Source organism: Vitis riparia, unplaced genomic scaffold (genome assembly GCF_004353265.1).
Source record: "Vitis riparia cultivar Riparia Gloire de Montpellier isolate 1030 unplaced genomic scaffold, EGFV_Vit.rip_1.0 scaffold819_pilon_pilon, whole genome shotgun sequence".
In the NCBI taxonomy this organism is placed as follows: domain Eukaryota; kingdom Viridiplantae; phylum Streptophyta; class Magnoliopsida; order Vitales; family Vitaceae; genus Vitis; species Vitis riparia.
In genome coordinates this window covers 76,764-96,965 of record NW_023269798.1, presented here as the reverse complement: position 1 = coordinate 96,965, position 20,202 = coordinate 76,764, and the positions used below count along the sequence as shown (strand labels likewise).

At 32.4% G+C, this 20,202-nt stretch overlaps 1 pseudogene; it reads right to left on the bottom strand.

Moving 5' to 3' along the window:
* Positions 1-4,830: 4,830 nt before the first annotated feature.
* LOC117910693 lies at positions 4,831-10,244 on the bottom strand (annotated as a pseudogene).
* Between the last annotated feature and the right edge of the window lie 9,958 nt (positions 10,245-20,202).

Here is a 20,202-nt window from a genome sequence, read left to right as displayed (position 1 = left end):
CACTTAGCATCTCTTTAAGCCAACCAATTGCAAGTACCAATTGAATGCTTCCTAGGGCTGCTTCCATTTAAAGCTAAAAAGAACTAGCAAACTAAGAAAATTTTCTCCCTTTTCTGCTCTATTTTTCCCCTGTTTGAGTCACCTTGGCTATAGCTTAAAAATCAGTGTGGAAGGAGGATTGACAATTAAATTTTGTGATTTCCATAGAAGGTAAGGGATGTTCTATGTTGAGATTTAAGCTTCATTAAATCTATGGAATTAAGTAAATGCAACTTTGAATTATGAATGTGAATATGACATGAAACTCCTCACATGAATTTGAATCATGTGGTATTATGTATTTGGCATTAAAATTGCTTTTGGTCTTGTACAAAATGAGTGAATAGTCATAATGGTTTCATTACTAAATTATATGGATTATAAAGAACAACATAGCAACTGATACTTAAGGTGTCGGAAATTGTGGAAAGGCACTGATGGGAGTGACCTTATAAAAATTAAGTTGAGGCAATGGTCTCTAACTAAGAGATCTAGAACGAAGAAGAATAAAGTACCTTAAGGTGAAAGACCCAAACATATCCTAGGAAAATCCTAATGTAGATTAAGTTAAGGCATGACATATGTCATTGAGAGAGCCTCAGAATTATGAGTTTTGAGTAATCAAAGAAACTTAGGTGATCAACTAGCAAGTATATGGTAAAGTTATGATTAGATTGTATTCTTAAATTTGTTGGTGATGACGATGCTTTGGTATGCAAGCATGCAACTATTAATTTCACATTTTATTCTATGATTTTATGAACCATGAACAACTTAAACGTCCATGTAGAAATGTTCTTGACTAGGATATAAAGCTCATCTCTTTTATAAACACTTTTGATATTCTATTGAAGGCACTCAAGGTGAAGGACATGAGAATATGACTCTTAAATCTTGAAAAACTCTTATTGGCCTAGAACTTGGGATGTTTGTTATAAGCTCTTATTGTACTAAGGGATTTGCTATTTTATTTTGGGGAGAAACAAGGACTAAAACCATGACTATGTTTGACCACTACTATAAATAGAACCTTGGATGAAGGTTTTCATTTGGCTATGTATATTTGGTTTAATGCATGAAAATTAAAATTTTCATTTTTTTAATGGAGTTTTATTTATTTAAAACCTTTCAATGAAGGTTCAAGGATAAACTCTAGGTGTTTAGGTAATGAAAAATTGGAGAAAATTGATCGTGATCTTTTATTGTCCAAAATACTAAACCTTTATATATAGTATTTTACATATTATCCTTAAGGGCTAGCTTATAAAAATTATCAAAATAAATTAAAATAATTGCTTCTGCCTAAGATGAAGGAATTAAGAAATAAATGGAACAAATTTGAAATAATTGAATGAAACTTAATTAACCACACAAACAATTATTGATCTCTAATTCAAGTATGGGAGTTCCACAATCCAACTTTAGGCTTACGACTTTAAGTAAACAAGGGTACTCAAATATAGATTAATCTTAAGGTCTTTAGAATCTTTAGTCAATAGAGATCATCTTGAGTTCTATAACTCAAAGTTGTATTCGAATCCTAACCTCTCATTTCATTGAATTAGCATAGAATGAATGAAATTTAAGTTAGGTTTAAGTCTCAACTTTTAGTCTTTACTAATCCTTGTAAATTTGTTGGTAGCAAAATGAAACTAGGATAACTAGTGACCAAGGTTTACTAAGAATCCTAGTAGTAGGTAATGTGCCACCGTATCATCTCCTAATTTAAATTAACATTGGAAAATATTTACCCATTGTTTCTCCAAATGTCAAACCCTAAGTTTTCATGTCTCACACTTTAGGATCTTTTTCAGCTTTTTATGATGATGTTCCCATAACCTCAACCTATGGAAGAAATGGAAAATGTCATTCTCGAATAAAAGGAAATTGGAAACAATGATGAAATTGATTGCATGGAGAAGAAAAACAAACAAAGGAGTCCTTAATGTCTTTTCTTCTAAAAATCGCTTTAAAAAAATCCAAAAACAAAATCTTAAACCTTAAAACCATTAAGTTTAAATGGTAGATTGTACTAGCACATTCTTATTAGCTAATTATTCCCTAAAAAATTACATGAAATATCCTTAAAAAAATGAAAATTCAATACCTATTCGGTTGTTGTTTTTTAAAACCGTGTTTTGTTCTTGAGAACAAAAAACTTGTTTGAGAAGTGGGACAACTCATTGTTCTCACTATTATCTATGTTTCCAAAATGTCTTTTTTCAAAGAAAAAAAAAAAAACTTGTTTTCCTTGTTTTAGTTTTTATTTTTTATTTTCATTGTTTAGAGGATAAAAAAAGCATCCCTCCCCTTTGTGTTTCCAATACTTTGTTCTCACCTTTCCTGTTGTCACCTGTGATTTCCTGTGTTCCCATCACAAGATGGATCTTCGATGCAAACTTTTATTTCTTCCTCCTTGATAGGTTCTTGTGCGTTCTCTATAATCATCTTCACTAGCCATCGTCTCCCTGCAACCAAAATTAGATACAGAACATGAACAATCCTCCTCTGATTCATCTTCTCTTGTTCCAGAACTTGTATCAACATCAAAAAGTATTTGATTTCCCTTGTTTCCATTAGTCCCCTCATCTTCCTCGCATCGATCGACCGCAAAATCCGATCTGCTTCTATCAGAATTATTGACTTTGTCAATGCCATCACCAATCCCAATTTCTGTTATCAAATTCCCTTTATGGATATAATCCAAAACCCCCCATGAGAGTTTGATTAGAAAATAAGTAGAGTAGAATTTGTTGTTCAAGCTAACATCATAGTAGGAACACCTCAAATTTACCACCCGATTTTCCACAATCTTCTCATCATTACCCTGAATCATACCGATCTGCTTCACCCACGGAATGAAAGCGATCTTTTGTGATAATTCACAATAATCAAGCCTCGATGAGGACGAACAATCCTCACACATATCTTGTAATTTAGCCAATTTTCAATGATTCAAACAATATCCCAATTTCAAAGTCTCCCCATTGTGGGCTTCACACAGAAGATCTATGTAGGGAGTCTTGCCCTTCTCAGGCTTGAAAATGTGATCGACCCTAGAACACCAGAGGCAGGGTGATCTTGTTAGTGTTCTAATGCGACATCGTTGCAAACTTGTTTATCGCCACTAATGATGACGATGATGATAATGATGATCTATTCTTGGTATTTGTAGAGAGTAGAACAGAGACTATTTGGAGAGATTATGAAAAGCATATGATGAAGTGGTTCTATTTTTTAGACTAAGAAAGGTTATATGAAAGGGAAAGACAACCAAAGAATACTCAAAAGCTGAGAAAAAGAATTGGAGAGAGTAAGAGAGAAAGAAGTGTGAATCTAGAAATTATTAATACATTTACAATATTAAGTTGATTGAAAAAAAAAAACTCAAAAAAAACAACTTTCCAACATGATTTTTTGTTTTACTTGCTTTAAAAAACCTTATTTTTTTATTAACTTGACTAGACATTTTTTTTTCTTTTTTGTGAATAAAAATTATTTTTAAGAATTCAGTTCTCAAAAGTAATTTCGTTTCTAAAAATACAAAAACTTGTTCTTAAAAACCGTTTTTTAAAACAATTTTAAAAAACATCAACCAAACATGCCCTTATTATTTCTAAATGAGTAGGGTTTGTTTCTAAATTATTGGAATAAAAAGGAAGGCATTTCAAAATGGATGGAACCTCATGTTCTACTTGGTAGACCTCCATTTTTTTCTAAATTTGAGATGATTTTGAAATGGAATCAAAATAAGTTATGTTTCGTAAAGTGGCAATGACAATTTCTAATTTCAACTCATTTAGAAATGGGAGTGTCCATTTTGAAATTAGTAGTACCTTCTAGCAGTCTTCCTCAATTGGTCATATCTTCTTTGTTTCAACTTTGATTTGTGAAGCGTTTGGAATGTTGGATTTGTAACTTCTTTAAGTTTCAAAAATATATGGGGATTTCCTTATAAACTCATCGGAGACTTCCCAGGATTCTATGCAAAGCCAAGATTGGCTTTCTTCAACTTTACTCATGTTGCTTCTTGATTTGATTTTGTTTTCCAACTCATTTTCTACATGATTTCATTTTTTCCAACCATTTTCATAGACTACTTTTATCTCTCATATCTCATGCTCATGTCTTGCCCTTTTTTATTTTGTTTGGCTCTAATCTTCCACCACAAATTTCAAATCTTATCTTGTTGTCATGCTCATGTCTTGCTCTTTTTCCTCTTTGCTCTACAATTAAGCTCAAAATAAATGTTAGCAACATATTTAGGATCTTAGTACCAATGCAAGTCACATGCTTTGAGATTTTTATATTACGAAAAGTCTGTTATTTATGTGTCATTAGAGTATATATTTTGTCTCGAAAAAAGAGAGGAAGATTTCATATATTGCAATAAGCTTTGTGCATAGTTCTTAGTGTGCACATTCCCTTTTGGCACAACCTGTAGGAGCGCGCAATCTAAGTTCTAACCCATTTGGTGTAGGTTGAGCAGTGTTGATGGACCATTTTTTAACCACTCTTCTAATCAGATTCAAAAACTTGCATTTTTATTCTCAAATCCAATTTCTGAAAAGATTTTAAATGTTCCAAAATAGGGACCCTTATATTAAAGACCCAACGTGCCATCACCTCAATCAACTAGACCCTTGTATCACATTTCCATGTTAGTACCATCTCGAATTTCCTGCACAATTGGTTCAACAGTTGGTGATAAAATTCTTCAATTAATGTTGAGATTTCTGGTAGAATGCGATTGAAAAGGAAAAACTAGTTCATTTTTTAGACCCATATGAATAGATTGAATATAGATCCATTTGACTCAAATACACAATCACCTGCAAACCAAGTCTATTGCCTTCTGACATGAAGAAACAATATTCAACATGCCATACTTCTAGTAATAACCCATTGAGGGACATCAAGAAATTTTCAAGGCAAAGGCCCAAAATACAAAATATCAAGAAATAAATGGGGAGAAAACAAAAAAAGGGACTAGTCTTGAACCAAGAAACCAAGAAGAACAAGAAGAAAGATGCCCACAAGATCATATCATGGCTCCTACTAAGATATTCCATCATCAACCACAATTATTAAAACAATAAAAAGCATATTATTTTTTCATCTTCATTTTTTGTGTTTTGTTTGATTGCCGTAAAAATCAATGGATTGTAGAGAAGATCTTCACTCCCAACCCCTCTCCTTTATCCCCTTTCCTTCACTTGGCACTGGCAAGCTCGGAGCGGAGAAGCTTGGCAGCGGCAACCATGTTCTTTAGGGCTGGCATCACTTCAGTGTACTTGCGGGTCTTGAGCCCACAGTCAGGGTTCACCCACAAGATGTTGGTCTCAAGAACTGCAAGCATCTTGTTGATTCTGTCAGCAATCTCTTCAGTTGATGGTATTCTGGGGGAGTGGATGTCGTACACACCAGGGCCAATTCCAGCACCATACTTCACTCCCTCACGGAACACCGAAAGGAGCTTCTCATCAGATCGGGAGTTCTCAATTGTGATCACATCAGCGTCCATGTCAATGATGGAGTGGATAATGTCATTGAAGTTAGAGTAGCACATGTGGGTGTGGATCTGTCATATTACCTAGGATGAGCTCAATGGCCAAAGCGAAAGAGAAATGGAAAATGAAAGAAAATTTTCAGTGAGGAAAGAACCTGGGTAGTGTCTTGAACACCACAGTTGGTGATCCTGAAGGAGTGGACAGCCCAGTCCAAGTAGAAAGCATGCTCGGACTTCCTAAGAGGCAAGCCCTCTCTCAAAGCAGCCTCATCAATTTGGATGACGGTAATGCCAGCCTTCTCGAGATCCTCCACTTCGTCCTTGATGGCCAAAGCAATCTGATAGCAGGTTTCAAATCTGAAAAGAAGCAATATAAATCATGCAAACTATTATTAGTTTCAGAGAGATATACATCTTTCTTAAGCCGCTTTTTATGAGTTTTTTTAATACCTGGGCTGGTCATTTCGCACGAAGGACCAGTTCAGAATAGTAACAGGCCAGTAAGCATTCCCTTCATTGGGCGAGCAGTCATGCTCTGAGCCATGGTGGACCAGAAGACTGTCATTGCTTGGGTCGGCTCACATCACCATAGATGATTGGTGGCTTCACACAGCGAGATCCATAGGATTGCACCCATCCATTGGCAGTGAAGGCAAAACCGGACAACTGCTCTCCAAAGTACTCGACCATATCGTTCCTCTATATTAAGAAACATCCAAACAGTAGGCAGAATTAGAACCATTGTTCTTTCAACAGAAAAACAAGGAATTTGAATCTTAAAAACCCATGCTAGAGCACAGAGAAGAGCTCACACCTCTCAGGTTCACCATGGACGAGCACGTCAATATCAAGTTCTTCCTGGAGCTTGACAACCTTGTTGATTTCCTCTTTGATGGCCTTAACATAATCCTCCTCAGAGATCCTAAAAGAGAAGGGTGTAATGAGGGCATAGAATAAAGAAATGTGAAAATCAATTTCTAAGAGACCAAAACAAGGAGAATTATCAAATAAGACTCACTTTTTAGCCTTGTATTCACGGCGGACTCTCCTGAGATCCATGGTCTGAGGGAAAGAACCAATGGTGGTGGTTGGCAGGACTGGGAGTTTCAGCTTCTTCTGCTGAGCATCCAGTCTAGCACTCACATCAGTAGCACGGCGGTGGTCAGAACCCTTCAAAGCAGAAGCCTGAGAGAGCAAGAACAGAAAGTTTTTGTTAAGTAAAACCAGTTTCTGCAATGCAATTGTTTGAAAGGCATAAACAATGAAAATGAATTCATAAGAGTACTTACAGCCTTTTGGACAGCCTCATTAGTCACTCTTGGGGAGGACTTCCTTGAAGCCTGAGCTGCGGCATTGTCAGAGAAGAATGCCTGAAAATAACCATCATCAATAAGTGATGCAGTGTTCATATGATCAAAAGGTATAAACTTAAATGTAAGTTTAGGGGAGCTAAGACTAAAACAGACTTGAGCAGCAAACTAATGTTGATGAACCTCCAAACCAACTCAGATAAGCTAAACTGTTTCCCAAGTGATTGAGTTTTATCATCTAAATTTTCAATACTGCAATTACTCAGCCAAATTTCTAACCCCACCACAACAGAGACTAGTTGTTCTAACAATACCATCATTGACATCCATTGAATATTTAAAAAACCACAATAAACTGTCAGTTTTTACAATTACATATTTAGAAGCAATTAAAGAACGAGAACAAAGGAATTAAAGAACAAGAACAAAGGATACCTCCTCTTTGTGACCAGCCAATGCCTTGGCCAAGGCATTCACTTCAACAATCTTCTGGGCAGCAAATGCAAGCCATGATTTAATTTCCTGGTCTAGCTTAGGCTCGTTAATTAGATCAACAGCAGTGTGGAGAAGAGAGCAGGAGGTGGAGACCACAAGTTTGTCTACACGAGAACAAGAACATCAGTTCTAGCACAAATCAACTTGGATAAAGGAAATCATTTACTTCCATATCACATGTACAATCACAAGATAATGTCAAAAAGAATACCCTTGCCCACAATGCTCTCAAGCTCCTGTAGGACGCTAAGAGATGCAGCAAGATCATTAGCCCAAATGTTCCTTCCATCAACCACTCCAGCAAAAAGGTATTTTCCTGTAGGGAATCCACCCTTGATCAAATCAAGGGTCTTGGTTCCGCGAACCAAATCGAACCCAAAGCCAGTAACACCCTTCAAGGAAGTGAGGGTCTTGAATGCTTCAGAAGGAACATCAGCAAAGTATGTCTCAACAATAACATTCAAGCCAGAGCAAGATGCTTCTAGCGAAGAGTAGGCATGAGTGAATGCTTGCAACTTGTGAGAGTCAAGATCCATCACAAGGGTGGGTTCATCAAACTGAATTGAGGAAGCACCAGCAGCCTTTAGCTCAGCAACTACTTCCCTGCAGAGATGTTCTTAGAAATGTTAGGTGCATATATTGGGAATCAACCACAGATACCCAAGAGAAGTTCAATTCCTTACTTGTAGATTGGAAGGATTTTGTCCAGGAGGGAGAGAAGAGAAAAGGATTTCTCAACACCCTTTGCAGGTTTAGATAGCAACAAGTAGGAGACAGGACCAACAAAAACCGGAACTGTGTCTACTCCAAGCTGCATGGGAGAAAAAGAGATATTACAAAATGCTAAAAACATCACTGCTATGTCTGATTCCAAGAAAAAGTACAAAGGAAGAATAAAATATGCTAAACAAAATTATTTTCTCGTGTTTTGGATTACCATGAAAGATACGAAAGAAATAAAAGATAATTGAAATCAACTAATCAAATATAATTAAAATTAATTAAAACTTTGGCATTTTCAAATTATTTAATTTTTATGTATAATAAAATATTTAAATCCATTTTTTATTTTCCTTCTATTTTCTTCGCCTCGCATTTTCCTCGCATTTTCCAACAAACAAACTATTTTACAGGTGTACAGCACAATCAAATTAATAAATAGATTATGGGTCCACAGTACACCCAAGTGAAACACCCTCCCCACCAACACACAACACTCTCAGACAGTACCAACCATAAATCCAAAATCCTAGAGGAGGAATCAAGGAGTTATCAAATTGCCAACATGGAACATATCCTGACCAAACAATAAACCAGGGCAGATGTAATGGGCCCAAGATTTAGATTTCCATGTTGTTAGAAATTATCTGAAAATCGAGCCATTTTTTGGAAGTATGTCCAAATGTGATGAACTACACCAATTCAACCTCTACCATGCAAAATTACCAGTGTATGTATGCCTAAAAACCTTAACAATTCAACAATTCAACCGAAATGGAAAATTGATTAAGAGCACATACCGCCTTAGCCTCCTGGTATTCTTTCACTGCCTTGTGAGAGGCATAGCTAAACTTCACCTCCGGACCCAACTCAGGGACAATGTAATGGCTGGATCCACAGATCACCCACAATTCAGTGTCTATCAATATCACTATTTCAAGCCAAAAATGAGGAGAGGAGAGGAGAGGATCACCACTTACTAGTTTGTGTCGAACCACTTGGTCATTTCCATAGCGGGAACGGAGGCATTTCCTCTGGCCATGGAGAAGTAGACATCGAATTCAATCTCGCCACCATTCCATCCATATCTGGGGGAACGGCGCCCAGCATGGCTGTGGTGTCGAGCACCTGATCGTAGTATGAGAAGGTGTTGCTGGGAATGTACTTGGTCCCGGCATCAGCCATCTGCTTCCAGATGGACGCCCTCAGATCGGCTGCAACCTTTTGCAAATCCTCGGCGCTGCTCTTTTTATCCCAAAATGATTCCAAAGCAAATTTGAGCTCTCTCTTGGGCCCCATGCGAGGATATCCAACAATGTGGGACGCCATTGTGCTGTTTCATCACAAATTCGTCACACATTCCTTCATTCAGATTTCAATTTCTTTGCAACTTTTCAAATAAGTTACCATCAAATCAAACAACAAAAATTCAAATAGATCCAATGAAAAAATAAGAATTGAATTCGAACCCATTTCTTTATTTTATTTTTTTCATACGATAAAGGATGAAAAAGAAACCATTCGAATCAAACCTACGATACAAAAACAATTATTAGATTTGAAAATTGAAATCCTTTTAGAGATCCAACCCACCCGACAAAGAAAAAACAATAAATAGCTAGAAAACAGGACTAGGGTTGCGTATAAAAACTCCGATCCACACTCGAAAGTACAGAAACAGGCCATGCACGATTGCTTCAAAGGAAAATAGCTACCCAAAAAGTTTTGGATTTTTCAGATTCGTTACCAAACAGAGATATTCAAACACGTTTTATTTCGACTGATACCCAAAACGGGATTGAGAAGAAAACACACCAAAATCAGCCTCAAACAACGAAAACGAAGCAAACCCAGATCAGATCTAGTAAAAATGCAAAGTCCCACGCCCAGATCTACAAAACCCAGAGGCAGATCTGTACTTCAGTAGTGTACAAGAAATGAAAGGACACAAAATGGACACAGCCCACACTATATCTCTCACACCAAAACAACTCAAGCATAAAGGCTTATAGTAGTAAGGTGGATGAAGACCCACAAAGAAGGGTTTAATGTGGAGAAGCGTACCTAAAGGAGATAGAAGCGGTGAGAAATTGGAACCAGTGGGATGGAGAGAGGGGCTGAGATTGAGAATGGAACTGCGCGAGTTGTGACGGTGGGTATTGGTAGTTATTTATAGACTCATGGGTTTGCGGTAGATCTGACTCTCCGCTTTAATTTTTTTTTCTTTTCCCTGTGGTTTCGGTGTTGCTAATTTTTCTTTTTCCTGTGTCTTCGGTGGTGCTAACGCTCGCTCTCTGCGCGTGTTTCAGTGAAACCCTTACCCACTACCGCAACTATTTTTCTTTTTTTGGCCGTCGTTTTTCAACCCACAATATAAATATTTGAAATAATAGATGTCATTTATATCAAAAATAAATTACTCTAAAAAAATAGAAGAAGTTAAAATCGCAAATATATGGATTATTTGGTCCCTTTTAATCAATTAATTTTTGTTTTATTAAGACTATTACCCATTCCTTTTGAGTCATTTTATTTCCTTTTTTTAAATACTAAGATGATATTTGTCTTTTTCACTTAAATTTAAATAAAAAATTAATTTAATTTTAAATATAATTTAATTAAATTATTAATTTTTTATTATTTTATTTTTATTAAGTGTTAAATATTAATAGATTGAACATCATATTAAAATTTAGTGAATGTTTGGTAAATCACCTTAATAATTTAAAATGACTTAAATTGAAAAATAATTTTAAGATTTAATGAATGTTTGGTAAATCACCTTAAGTTATTGAGTAAATTAAATATGTTTAATAAAATAACTTAATGATATGACTTAAATTTAAAAATAATTTTAAGTAATAAATAAAAATAATTAATTTATTCTTAAGTCCATATCTTAATTTTAATTTTTTTATCCTCATTTACTCTAATTACTTTCACGATCTCTTTTACCACTTCATAACTTCCATTGTTATTCGACTTTATTTATCCTAATTATAATTTATAAGGATAAATATATTAATTTGATGATTTAAAATAAATTTTAAGTTAATTTTATCAAACATCCTTAATAATTAAAGTAAGAATTAAATAATAAATTTTAAATCAATAATTTAACTTAAAGTTAACTTAAGTTATTAAGCAATAAGTATTAAATTTTATCCAAAACCCCCTAATTTTGATTATTTCAAAAAGTTATTTTTTGTATTCAACAAAAAGTTAATATTTTAACTTTTTCTATTCTATAAAATAATTTAAAGAATAAGTAAAAAGAAAAAGTTAAAAATAAATTATTTGAAGTCTTAAAATAAATTTCATTTAGAATTAAATTAAAAAAAAACACCACTAACTCTTATTGAAAATATGAATTTTATTTATTTTTAAATATTTATACAATCAATTTGAAAACATTTTTTAAATGACCGCTTCTTATTTTATTTTATTTTTAAAATTTTGAAATAAGATTTTAAAAGTAGAAGACAAATTTATGCTTTTTATGTAAAAATATACGTAAATAAACAGATGTAAAACATGAAATAACACATTCCATTTTGGGATAATAGATTAAAAAGGACAAAAGAAACATCAAATTGCAAATCTAACCTTCCATTTTTGTTTTTACCCAAAAATTTATCCATTTTACACAAGAATACTTTCACTTTTTCTTGCAAATTTAAAACAGATATGTAAATAACGAAAATGTCAAAAATAGGTTATTTTTCAAGTTTCTCTGGTTTTACAAATTTAAAAGTTTTTCATCATTTTTAATCAATTAATCCTTTTTTTTCCCTTTATTTTAAAACAATGTCATTTTTTTTCATAAATATTCTATATATGAAGATTTTTAATGATGGAAAATTTTTAAAATAAGTCAATAAATTGAGGGCATGTTAGGAAATACAAAATTTATTTTATATATATAATTTCTTATTTATATTTTTTATATTAAAAATAATTTTAAAAAATGTCTTTATTGTAAAATAGGTATTAATTTATTTATGTTATTTTTTTTTAATTATTTAACCTTTTATAATTAATTTTTATTTTGATAACATATAAACTTATATATGATACGTTTAGGATAATTTCACTCAACTCTTTCTAGGTTTTAATTAAATACAATTAGCTCCCTTTGTTTAAAAATTTATCAAATATCTCCCTTATTTTGAATTAAAGGGGAGGTAAGTGAAAATAACAAAGGAAAAGAATATGAAAGACATGTGATAAAATTTCAAACCTATGGAGTCTAGATGTATTTAGGCAAAATCTAAGGGGAGGTAAATGAAATTAACCCTATATGTTTATGATGTTAGGTTTATGTAATTTTTCTAGTTTAATAATGGGTAGATATTTGAAAAAATTAACTTCTTATTATGTAATTTTTCAAGCGTTACAAAAACTATAAACACTTCTTAAAATTATTATCAAAACGTGCTAGAGTGTCTTCGGGAGTGTTTATATTCAAAATGTTTTTCATAACATTCTTTAGAGTGTTTTTACTCAAAAAGTGTTTTTAATGAAAATGTTTTCTCTCTTCAAATTGATAAATGATAGTTTTTTCATTAATAATTTTTCTCATTCATTCATGTACAAAGTATATATAGAGGGTAATCGTCATTCTAAGAATAGGAAAGAATGATACAAGGAAAGAATGATATAAGGAAATAACAACTAATATCCTAATATCTCAACTTTCCTAATATCTTAATATTCCTAATATCTCAATATTCATAATATCTCAATATTCCTAATATCTCAACTTTCTTAATATCTAAACATTCCTAATATCTCAACACTAAATGATATAAGGAAAGAATGATATAAGGAAAGCATTCCTAATATCTCAACACTCCCCCTCAAGTTGGTGCATAGATGTCACACATGCCCAACTTGTCTAAAAATTTTGAGAACACTTGACTTGAGACAGCTTTGGTGAGAATATCGGCCAATTGATTTTCTGATCGAATCTTAGGCAATTCCACAATCTTATCATCAAACTTTTCCTTAATGAAGAATCTATCCACCCCGACATGCTTTGTACGATCATGTTGTACCGGATTATGAGCAATGTCACATGCGGCTTTATTGTCACAAAACAATCGGATTGGTTGCCGAGATAGGTAACCTAAATCCTGTAAGAGGAGTCTTAGCCATAATGCCTCACAAAATCCTAGAGTCATACCTCTAAATTCCGCTTCTGCACTTGAACGGGCGACAACATTCTGCTTCTTACTTTTCCATGTCACAAGATTACCACCTACAAAGGTAAAGTAACCAGATGTAGATCGCCTATCATCCACTGCACCGGTCCAATCAGCATCAGTATATACTTCTATACTCTGATGATCAACATTTTTAGCGAACAAAATTCCCTTCCCAGGAGCATTCTTCAAATACCTCAAAATACGCATGACTGCATTCATATCTTACTCTCCAGGATTATGCATGTATTGACTCACTACACTCAATGCATAAGCAAGATCTAGTCTTGTATGAGCTAAGTACATTAATCTCCCCACAAGTCTCTGGTAGCTTCCCTTATCGGTTGATACTTGATTAGACTCAACACACAATTTCAGACCTTCTTCTATTGGTGTATTAATAGGTTGACATCCCGACATTCCAGTCTCTTGTAAAATATCTAAGGCATACTTTCTTTGAGACAGAAAAATTCCTTCACTTGATCGAGAAACTTCAATCCCAAGAAAGTATTTCAGAGGACCTAGATCTTTCATTTCGAATTCTCTCAATAGATAATTTTGCAGAGCTTTTCTTTCTTCAGGATCATTTCCTATAACTACCATATCATCCACATATACGATGAGTGTCGTAATCTTACCATGTTGCTTTTTCAGGAACAAAGTGTGATCTGAATTACTTTGATGATAGCCAAAAGCTTTCATTGACTTTGTGAACCTTCCAAACCAAGCTCTCGGGGATTGCTTCAACCCATACAATGACTTCTTCAATTTGCACACCTTCTGACATTGCTTTTCTGACACCATGCATCCTAGTGGAAGATCCATGTATACTTCTTCAGATAACTCGCCATGCAGAAAGGCATTTTTCACATCGAACTGTTGTAATGGCCAATCTAGGTTTGCAGCTAAAGATAGTAATACTCGAACTGTGTTGATCTTAGCTACAGGTGCAAATGTCTCTGTGTAGTCAATTCCATAAGTTTGAGTGTACCCTTTTGCTACTAGTCTTGCTTTAAATCGTTCAATACTACCATTTGCCTTGTACTTCACAGTATAGATCCAACGACACCCAACTGGCTTCTTTCCTGGTGGACATTCTACGAGTTCCCATGTTTCATTCTTCTGCAATGATTTCATATCTTCATTCATGGTTTCTTTCCACCTTGGATCAGTTAAGGCTTCCTGCACATTGTCAGGAATAGCTACAGTAGATAATTGATTTACAAATGACTTATTTGATTAAGACAAACGATGGTTAGACACATAGTTGCTCATGAGATATTTGACTTTGGTAGACAATTCAGGTTCATATGTGGGTTTAGGAATACCTCTATTGTGACAGTGTGGTAACCGTTTCATGAATGGATCAGGTTCCAAATTAAGAACACTCTCAGCAGATGACGATTGGTTTGGTATTTCAGTGAAGACATCTTCGGACCCAAATTGTTGACCACTCATATCCAACTCACCCGCTTCCTGGTTCACTAGTTCAGATTGTCCAGATTCATCCTCCTCATAGATATGATAATTATAATCGAGAGTCTGAATTTCCTTATGGTACTCCTCCTGAAGTTCAGACTCAATGAAAAATACATCGAATCTTCATGAAACACCACATCCATTGTAATAAACATTCGTCGAGTTGGAGGATGGTAACATCGATATCCCTTTTTGTGCAATGCATATCCAACAAACACACATTGCAATGCATGGGAAGTTAACTTGGTGCGTTGGTGTTTGTGTAGATGCACAAATTCCATGCAACCAAAAACACGATGAGGTAGATTTGGGACGGTTGGGGCAACTATGGCATTAGTAAGAGCTTGGAGAGGTGTTTGGAAGTTAATTGGGCTAGAAGGTACCCGATTGATCAAGTATGTGGCAGATGTGATTGCTTCTCCCCAATAAGATATCGGTATTTTTGCTGTTATCAAGGAAGCACGAACAACCTCTAACAAGTGCCTATTTTTTCGTTCAGCGACTCCATTTTGCTGGGGTGTATTGGAACAAGTAGTCTAATGAATGATGTCATGTTCTTCCAAATACTTTTGAAGATCAGAACTCTGATATTCTCCACCATTATCACTACACAAAACCGAACCTTTGCATTGTACTGAGTTTCAATCATTTTATGAAAATTTTGAAATAACAAGTTCACTTCATCTTTGGTCTTCATCAAACATAATCATGTCATTCTGGTACAATCATCAATAAAAGTAACAAACCAACGTGAGCCACTCAAAGTTGGGACTTTGGATGAGCCCCAAACATCAGAATGTATAACCATAAAAGGAAACGGACTTTTATTCAAAATTAACATAAACGAAGCACGATGACTTTTAGCCAATTCACAAATATCACAACGGAAACCAGAAATATCACTCTTTGCAAACAAACTAGGAAATAATTTTTTTAAATAACCAAAGGAAGCATGTCCCAGACGTCGATGCCACAACCAAATTTCAAACTTTTTCTTCTCTTCCTCAGATCCATCTGCCATCAAGGCTTGTTGTAACTTATTTGAATCCTTTGACTGCAAGTCCAAGTAATAGAGTTTTCCCCGCTTAATACCACAACCAATCGTCTGTCTTGTTTGGATGTCCTTAATCACACAAAATTCAGGCCAAAAAATGACAATACAAGATAAGGCTGCAGTAATTTGAGAAACTGACAAAAGATTGTAATCTAGAGATGGAACAATTAAAACAGAATCCAAATTCAAAGTATCAATAAGAGTTAAGGATCATTCCCCAATGACTGGGGTTGTGTTACCATTGGCTGTGGAAATAATTTTTTGTGAGGAAGGTCTAAGGGGTGAAACCTGTCTAGAATCAAAAGTCATATGATCTGTAGCACCAGAATCAATTATCCATGCACTATTAATAACATGTGTAAAAGTATTTAAAAACTTACCACCATGATCTGTAGCGGCTACCAATGCAGAGGCTTTCTCAACAACATTAGCCTTTGTTTTTATTTCGGCAACAGTTGCAGTCAAGGTTTTCTTGGAATCCTTCTTCCGTTGATCACGATTATTATCATTAATAACAAAGTGGTGATAGCCTAAACATGATCTAAAGGTCCATGGTTCAAACCCTCAGTTCCTCATTGTTTTCCTGGTCATACCAAGAGTCGTAACTTTGAAATTGTGGGATATCCAGACTGGTGGGATCAGTCTTATTGCAGTGAGTGCATTTGAAGGTTGACTTATCAATATTAAGGCTTGTCTTAGGATGGTTGATCGCTGTCGGACTACCATAGCGACAAAATATCCAGGATTTCAATTCCATGGCTCTGATACCATCTTCAAATTGATAAATGATAGTTTTTTCATTAATAATTTTTCTCATTCGTTCATGTACAAAGTATATATAGAGGGTAATCGTCATTCTAAGAATGGAAAAGAATGATACAAGGAAAGAATGATATAAGGAAATAACAACTAATATCCTAATATCTCAATATTCATAATATCTCAATATTCTTAATATCTCAACTTTCCGAATATCTAAACATTCCTAATATCTCAACACTAAATGATATAAGGAAATAATGATATTAGGAAAACATTCCTAATATCTCAACATTCTCATAAAATATTTTTAAAAGAATCACTTATAAAGTGTTTAAAAAAAAAATACACTATAAATAATTTTTCAATTTTTGTTAAAAATATTTCTTAATTTTTGTCAAACACCTAATGTTTTTTCAAAAATATTTTTTTGGTAAAATAAAATAAAAATAAATAAATAAATAACGCTTCTTCAAATATCTTGTTTTATGGATAAACACTTGATAAATTATTCTTCCAAAAACACTTATGGATAAAATATTTTCCAAAACACACTTTAAATAGAAATATTGTGAAACACAATCTTATTCCCTTTCTTCTTTTCTTTAATATTCTTTTCCCACATTTTTTTATGGCATTCAAACACAACCAACATTTTTTTAAAACATTCTCTTCCATTTTCTTGTCACTTTGTTCAGCGGCCTCACTACATTTTGTTATTAATTTCCATGAACTAAAGGTCTCTATGATAACTATTTTAAAAAAACCATTCTAAAAAATAGTTTTTAAGAATAGTTTTTAAAAATTGTTTTATGATGTTTTGTATAATAAAAATATATTTTAAAAATAATTTTTATGTATAATATTTTATTTTTAATCATTTTATATATTTGTATATTATTATTTAAAATTGCCCTAAAAAAATAAATGAAAAATAACTAAAATATGTTTTTTGAAAATACCTTATTTTATGTTCTTAAAAATGAAAATAGAAAATAATTTTTAATTGTTAAACGTGTTTTTCTATATTTTTTTTTTTTACAAAAAATAGAAACAGTTACCCAACAACAGGTTCTAAATATAATTTGAGTTATTCTTAAACCAATTTAATAGATTTTTTAAAATATATATATATATATATAAACCCTTTTTGAGACAACAAACCACTTCAAATTGGACATAAATTTTATAAATTCTTTTGCCTAGGCAACATTACTTCTTTTAAATCCTATCAAATTGTATCCAATTTTGTTATGGTAACAAAATCATTACCATATCAAATTATTTTTATTTTTTCAATAATTTAAGTTTTTTTTAAATATCCCTAAATACAAATATGCAAAAGTAGCAACAACAAAAACAATTAATTAGTAAAGACCATAACTACTTATAGTTTTTGTGGCATTATTATCCCTACTTAAATATAATGTCTGTCTAAATATTCACAAATCTTTGAAAACATTTTTTTAATTTATTCCTTAAATTATGACCACATAAGAAAGTGAATAAATTCATTTTAAAACACGAGTACACATTAGATTTGCCATTAAAAATAGTCATGACTCCATAGATTTATTAAAACTGGTATCAAAACCAATCATCGACCTTAACTCAGGAGTTTGTTTAGTTTAAGTACCCATATAAACATATCCTACCTTGGATAGGGGAAAATTTTTTCATCTATGAGTTTTTTCTTCTTAATAGTCTAAAACCATTTTAAAGTTGAGGGAACAATATAAAAAAAGTTTTTAAAATAAAAAATATTATTATTGAAATATCCATGCTTATAATTTAAGAAAAAAACTTCAAATTCTTTTATTTGAATTAATTAAAAATAATTTTAAAATCCCTCACCTTTATTTTAAAAAGTGTTTATTTTATTATTTTTATTTAATTAAGTTTTTTTTTTTTTTTGCCTATAAATTTGAACAAAATGAGACCAATTTATTATTTATTTTTATTTGGCGCGTATTCACACGCGCCTGCGAGGTGTATGGAAGTAACCGAAGTGAAATTACAAAAATAACCGAGGGAGTTGGTGGGTGAAGTTCGGTGGTGCTGTCACTATTCTTGGGAAGTTACATTTTGAAGCACGCATTGAAGTGAAATTACAAAATACCCATTGGATTGCGGTTGGTGAGATAAAAATTCCAAAAGTAGCCTTGGATTGGTGTGACCTGGCCTAAGATTTGTTGGTGAGTAGGTAAGTGGGCCATAACTTGCATACAACATGCACACATTTTTGTGATAAATGACGATAATACCCGCGTTACTCATTTTATTTAAGGAAGGAAAGATCTAGGTCGCACAAGCAGGACTTATAGTAGTAAGTTCAAATCTCCGCCGTCAATATGATGAAATGCTAAGCACGCAATGATGATATAAATAAAAGAAATAAAGGTATAAGATTAATGAAGAAATTAATGACATCATATACAAAATATATATATAATTTTTTTTTAAATTGATACTATTCACCAACATGACAAGAAACCAACACATGTGAGGTTTAAGTTGAATATAAGCGGGTTTTGGTCAAATTCATGTTGATTTGTATAACTCATTTAATAAATATGTGATTTTTGGGTCAATCCACTTATAAAGAATTTGCTCTGAACTGATATATGCAATAATTTTGTTATTAACTTAATTATATTTTAAAAATATTTAACCTATATTGAATTACTAAATCAATTAAGTCATAAACATATTTAGTTGAAACATCAATCATATAGATTTAATAATTAGATAGTATTTGGATTTTATATTTTTGGCATTATTATTATTTGTGTTGGGTTTGGGTTGAGTTATATAATAAAATACTTAGGCTACGTTTGATTGGTAGGATATCATGGGATTTGATATGTATATCTTAGGATATTATATCTCATTGGATAAGATACACATATCATATTATTTGTATCGGGTTTTGGTTGAATAATATAATAAAATACTTAGGTTATGTTTGATTGATAGGATATTATATGATTGGATATATCCTAAAATATTATATCTCATTGAATAAGATACTTATATCTCATTAGATAGAATACACATATCCATTGGATGTGATACGCATATTTCACTAGATATGATATGATTTCGAATCGAATATGATAGATATGATATTTTAAGGTAATATATCCAATGAGATATACTATATTATAATTTATTATATTTAATTTGTAAAATAAATAAATAATAATATGAAATATATATTATTTTCAATATTTAAAATATATATATATATATATATATATATATATATATATATATATATATATATATATATATCACATTAAAATATTTTTTATTTAAAAAAATGAAAAAATTTGTTATGTTTAACCATATTTATGACTAAAATATTTAAATTTTATAAATAATTTTTTTATATTACGCTATTTAATATATAAAAATAATTTATATATCATATATTAATATTATTTTATAAATATTTAAGGAAGGAAAGATCTAGGTCACACAAGTAGGACTTATAATACCAAGTTCAAAACTCCACCGTCCAAGCGTATGATGAAATGTTAAGTGGGATGATATAAATAAAAGAAATAAAAATATAAGATTAATGAAGAAATTAGTGACATCATATATATATATATATATATATATATATAT